The sequence below is a fragment of the Buceros rhinoceros genome, unplaced genomic scaffold (assembly GCF_000710305.1).
Source record: "Buceros rhinoceros silvestris isolate BGI_N320 unplaced genomic scaffold, ASM71030v1 scaffold26980, whole genome shotgun sequence".
In the NCBI taxonomy this organism is placed as follows: Eukaryota; Metazoa; Chordata; class Aves; order Bucerotiformes; family Bucerotidae; genus Buceros; species Buceros rhinoceros.
The window spans coordinates 45,417-51,555 of record NW_010392002.1 but is presented as its reverse complement, the minus strand read 5'-3'; the positions used below and the strand labels follow the sequence as shown (position 1 = coordinate 51,555).

The window sequence follows — 6,139 nt, the reverse complement described above, 5'->3', positions numbered from 1 at the left end:
GATTTCTTTAGCCCATGGAAAGAGTAGAGAGGCTCCACATGAGGCAGGTCAGGGCCATTAAGGCTTTATTAGACCCCTCAGGGCTCTGGCATTAATTATGCGCATCAGATTATTAATATATTCAGAACCATAGCAAGGCAGAGTGAGAGGCGCACCCTTCTTGTGCACCCTTTGGAGCAAGGGGAGAGGACATATGGAAGCCTTGCAACCCTGAGCCTGGACAGCTGCTGCTGTCATTGCTAATGCTGCTATGAAAAAGGTATCACAAAGGCAGAGCAAGTAGGAAGCAGCAGTGGTTAGCATGAGTACCTGGAGGGATACCTGGCCTTTCCCACCTCCACCACATCCTTCAAACATCCTCTGCTCTCCTCCTTTGACAATAATTTAGGCTTGTAATTGTCTTTCTTTTCTTTTTGTTAAATTAAAATTGCTGGTTTGCTTCCCAAGGTCATTTAGGATGTGGTATTATTTAAATAAGGTGTAAAGGTGAAACTGAAGGCTGAAATTCTAGTATCTAGAAAACCGAGATTCTTTTTGACTGATTGTGTTCTCGCCTGAAAATACTGATTTTTTCCTAGCTAGTGTGAAAGAGGTTCTGTTCAAGCTATGTGTTAGACTGCCTGGAGCTCTGTGGGCTTTGTGACCTTGACTCACCTTTCGTACTCTCAGACTTGCACCCACAACATCTCTAACTCATTTATACCAAAGGAAACCCTGGGATAATCGCCTTGTTTCCTCAGGAACTGCTTTCTACCAGAACTCATATTTAATAATAGTAATAATAAAAGTAGTAGTAGTAGTAGTGGTGGTGGTTGTGGTGATGGTGGTGTGGTTTGTTCGCACCACCTGGTCTCAGGGATAAGTACAGGAACAGTAGCCTCTCATAAAGAGAATCCAGGACTCCTACTATAAGGTATAAATAGTTCCCATAGATTTTCAAAAGGATATAACTGTTTCATGTGTCAAGAAAATAAGGATGGTGATTTAATTTCTATGTGTGTTCATGGCACTCATAAGGAGATGTATGTTGGATAAATGTAATCAATTTTTTTGTCTCTTTTGGAGAAAACCAAAATACATATCCTTGTTTTCACTCCATCTCCACCTCTTTCCATGTTTTTAACTCTTCCAGTATATTTATTTAACCGTTTCCATTGAGGAAATTTAAAACTGTTTAGAAGTACTACCTAACTCTTCATATCTCTTAAAATACTTAAACCTATAATTTACTTGCAACTGTTCAATTTTTCTGCAGTTTAAACATGTACATAGAAGCCAGAAGGGTATCAGTGTGCCTGAAAAAAGTCAAAATTGTAGAACATGTTCAGCTGTTTGGATTAGGAAAAAAAAGGTCAGAAATAGCTACAACAGAACTATTGTATCTCCATGATTTTCCCTCAAGATACTTACAAAAACCAAGGGGGCTGGTTTGTTTCATTTTTTGCCTAGAAAACTGTCATAGGAAAACTCTTTTTTTCACCATTTCTGTCACCTAAGAAGCTTTTATCACTTGCTCTTTCCATTAGTGATACATGTGATTTCTCTGGCAGGCACCTTCCATAAAACTCTTTCACCTTTTCAAACAGAGACACTATTAAACTGTTTGTGTATTCTTCCATGTAGAATGTCCCCAAGCAACTTGTGGTCCATTAAGAAAAAGCAATCTAAAAAGCCAAATAAGACAAAACACAGGGTCAAATATGTCTTAATTTGCCCTTAAAAAACGAGAAACTGTTAGATGCCTGTTGTGCCAACTAAAGGAGGGAAATTTTCATGTACCACAGTTGTCATCCACAATCTGTATCTAGGAAACACCACCAGAATACCAGCTATACTAGACCTTGATTCTGAAATCACTGTGCAGAGAAGTCACTGAAATGTAGCGGATTAGACTGGCTGCAAATGTTAAATGTCAACAAATTTGACTCACATGTTAGAAGGATCAAATTAAACATGGCAGCCAGAGTCTTTCAAATTCATATAGTACCACAGCAGAGGGTTTGAAGAAATGCAATACAGTAGGTCTAAAATTATGTAGTAATCCTAATGGCTGCATTTGTCCAAAGTGATGCTTATGAAGTATTTCATCTCATAATCCATGAAGTTCCGAATTGCTGTAATCCAGCCATGGCTTTAAAGTCTTCATTTTAATCAGACTGTATAGTTTTTAAGAGACTAAATCCCTTGTATTTGATTCGAAACAACAACTCATGTTTTTGACCAATCAGTGTCTCTTTGCTTTATTCTCAATTTATTTTCTCCAGATCATTGACAACAGCTGTCACTAGCAATAAACTGGAACACAAGTAGGTCAATAGAGTATATGTTGCTTGGCAGAGTGGTGTATACACATACATCACCATATAAAAGTGAATATAGGTAACAGTCTTCAAAAGGCAGGCCAATTCCTCCTTCCCCTGGTTTGCCATTGTTTGCTGCCTACTCTAAATACGCCTCGAGGTACCCAGCATGCCACATGTGTAAGTGACATCAGTGCTGTTTGCAGTGTTAATTCTTAACAAGTTTTCCTTGGTATCTGGCCATTTTTTACTCTGTGCAGAGAATATTTTCAAGGCTACATAATAATGCTTCAAGTCAGATTCAGTCCTGCCGTAATATAACTGAACGATAGAATTCCCTCTGTCCTTGAAGTGATAAGCACAGACATGCTTGTGGGTGCCCAAAGGCACAGTCCCACACACCCCCCAAAATACTGCATGTGTGGTATAAAAAAAGAGCAGAGGGTACCTAGCTTCTCAATTTTCCTTATGGCCACATTAGAATATGCTCCTCAGGTTTACTTTCTTGCTTGTGTTGCAAGTTACCCTTTCAAATTTGGGGTGTGGGTTTTGTTCGCTTACATTTATTTTCCTTTTTTTCTGGCCTTATAGGAGCAAGATAATATACCTTCTTAGCTTTACATTGTACAAGGGACATATCCTGCTCTGAGATAGCATTCCTGTGTTTGTCAGCCAGTAAACTGTATACCCAGAAAATATTTAACCAACCTTAAAAAGGCATTATGAGTAGGGGTCATAAAGAGTTTGAAAGATAACTTATTGGTGCTTCTCTTTGTTTTGACTTGAATCCCAAGTTCTCTCATTTTCAGTATCCTCTTCCTTGTTCTTCTGCCTCAGAGAAGAAAGGAAAAGGTGCTTTTGTGTTGCAGCTCCCATGCAACATCTGGAAGTCATCTCACTTTGCACTGCTCAAAATGCCTCAATGAATCCTGGTCTTCTGAAGTATTCAGAGAGACTTTTATAGTGCTGAGCATGTCTTCAGGAGCACATTCAAGGAACAGTGTTTGGATCCTCTCTCTTCTCATCAACAATCTAAAAGAATTACTGGTTGCATAGACCAACATCTACTACACTAAATTCCTCAGAAATTCATATGCTTACTTTGGACTGCTCCATGTTTCTTGGCTTTGGGGAATTTCAAGACTTCATCTGACCATCCCATTCTTCCTCTCCTCTCCTTACTTGTGGCACTGAATTTTCTCATACCTACACTGCCCGTGAGAAAATAACATTAGACTATTAGACAGCCAACACTGCCTCCCATGATTAGATGATTAAGCTGCCTGTTCTCTGCAAGACCACGTATCCCTTTCACAGTGTCCCCTCTGTGAGAGTTTGGTCTGGTGAGAAATACAGGCTTAATCAGCCATAGCAGAAGATTCTCACAGGGTGAAGAATTTATAGCCACTATTCCCGGTTGTCAAAGAAATGCCAGAGCTGTGGACCTCATTTGAACTTTTAAGCTACAACCGTGCCCCTCCTCTGTTCCTATGGGCAAGTGATCCAGCACTGCTTATGTTTATATGATTAAACTGTCTTCACTCCCCAAAAGGAAGAACACTCACTGTCTCCGGAGAAAAGTCCCTGCCCCCAACTGTGCCCAGGCACTGTCTGGGACTCAAAACTATGCCAGGGAGAGTATTAGCAATTAAACAGCATGAATGATCAAACGATAGACCTGGTATCCTTGCCCTGCGTATTTCACTTGCACAGACATAGCTAAGGAATGGTTTCATTGACAGACTCAGATCTGAAATAGCCTCTGATAATTTTGCCACTCAGGAAAGAGGATTTGTTTGCATAAATTGGTTTTGATGTGCCTTTTTCTTACTCTACAGCTTGACTAGAAAATATCTTTAGTCCACAATGAATCATAACAGTGAGCAGGAGAAGGATCTTCTAATCAGGCTCAGCAAACTGTCCCCCAGGTCCCAGCATCAGAGCTGAATCTCTCAGATAAGAAGACAGTCCCTCCCACCAGTCTCTCCCAGTCTTTCCTCACCTCTGCAAGTGGTGAACAGTGAGCAAATGCCTACAGCAGGTGATGAGCATCCTCCAAACACTGCAGCTCTTTGATTAGTCTAGGTCTTGTACTGAATGAGGAAGTCTCCTATAATCTCCTGTGGTGTTTACCATTCTACCACACCTCTATTTCTTGACAGACCTTGTTTTCCTCAGGTTTGGTGACAAACTTTGGTTTCTCCTCAAAGAACTAAAAATCCATACCAGTGTAACTCAGGGTTTGTCTTCTTGTGCTGGATCACAGAGCAATGTGGGTTTTCATCACCCTTAATGCCAGGATTCACAGGTGTGGCATGTAAGAGATATTCTAATGCCTCTATTTTCAGCTTAATTGCTAAGTCAGCTTTGTGGCAGTGAAGAATATCTTTACATACATTTGAAAAATGTGTTCCAAGTCCATTTTCCACAGTTTTTCTTTTTCCTAAGTTTCTCTTTTGTACCAGAAGACTCATTGTAACGGCCCTAGGGTGCAAAGGCTGTGATCCCCTAAGGCAACCTGGGAGCTTTCCTGATCATTCTTTCAACATATAAAGGGTATTTTCATCTTCCGGTGATAATCAACGACACTAGCAAATGATCATAACCACTTTAGCCTAGAGAATCACAGGCAGACTCTTCAAACTAATTTTTAGCTTGGGAGTACCCTGTTCCTCTTGAGAACCAACAATGAGTCATAGAACTGGAGAGGGGCTGTGATGACTTAATCCACATTAGGAATATGAATCCCCAAAATCCCTATCAGATGCTTTTCTGGTCTTTTAGTGCCTGCTTATGATTTCTTTCAAATCCCATGGCTTCTGAAGTTTCTTAGACAGACACTGCAGGACAGGAGCCCTGGATAGAGTCTGTTTCAGGATTGCCTGTTCCTTTCGATGCAGATAACCCATTTATTGATTCTCTCACATGTACTGCCACTCAACAGTTTCACCACACTTTGGCTTCTCACTCATCAGAGCTGGCAACACTGGAGCTGCCAGGTAGACCCTCTCCCAGGAACACCTTTCTGCCCTTGGTTTTCAGCTGCCTCTTGAGAATTAAAGGTGTGATTCCATGGTATTTTAAAACAATATAGATATGGACTGTTGCAGTCCTGCCCTCTCCCCAGGTGTGACTGTAAAGGCTTTCACTCCACCTTCAAATGAACTTAATTAGTTTCAGAATATCTAATATACATTGAAAGAGACACAAACGTTGCTTATCTGCAAGGCTGTAATGTTTTCTCCCTCTGCATTTAACACAGGGCCTTAAGTCTCTGATGTTATTATTTCTTTCATTGTTCTCTCTTCGCTTGTACACTTTGCCCATTTCAGTCTAGGTATTGATTTCACGTGGGTGTCTTTAAGTCATGAATGTGGGTCATGCCCAGGAATCTGTAGTAGATTTTGACTCTTTCTTATGGTGTCTTGTATTTCACCACACTGACATGGTTAGTCTGGGGGATTTTGCATTTTTGCAGAAATAGAAATCCTCTTTTTTTTTTATGCTTCTTCATTTCATTTAAATTAGGTGCCAGGCTTTAATTTTGTCTGCTATTTTTTTGCAGCAGTAACTCCCTCTCTATGTATCTATACTATTCATCTAATCCAAGCTATTGACCTTGTTACACTAAGCTCAACAAGACAGTAGTTATGTAGTTGTGTGATTGATTGAGTAAATTTTTCTTACATTTGTTCTGACTCTAACGAGTTCCTTTATTCCTGTCTTTCTGAAATGCCTAGAGCACTACCATTTAAATGCATCGCAAATACTCTCTCTGTCCTCTCCACTTGTATGCTCCCCTGCTGCACTTCCCAGACCTGCTGAATCTGCCACAGTGA

General features: G+C 40.3%; 1 protein-coding gene across 1 annotated transcript in view; it reads left to right on the top strand.

Annotated features, from left to right (window-relative positions):
* Window positions 1-6,139, top strand: part of AFF3 (AF4/FMR2 family, member 3) — a gene marked incomplete at its 5' end in the record, with an annotated part of 36,157 nt that overhangs the window by 9,311 nt on the left and 20,707 nt on the right. The window lies entirely within an intron of this gene.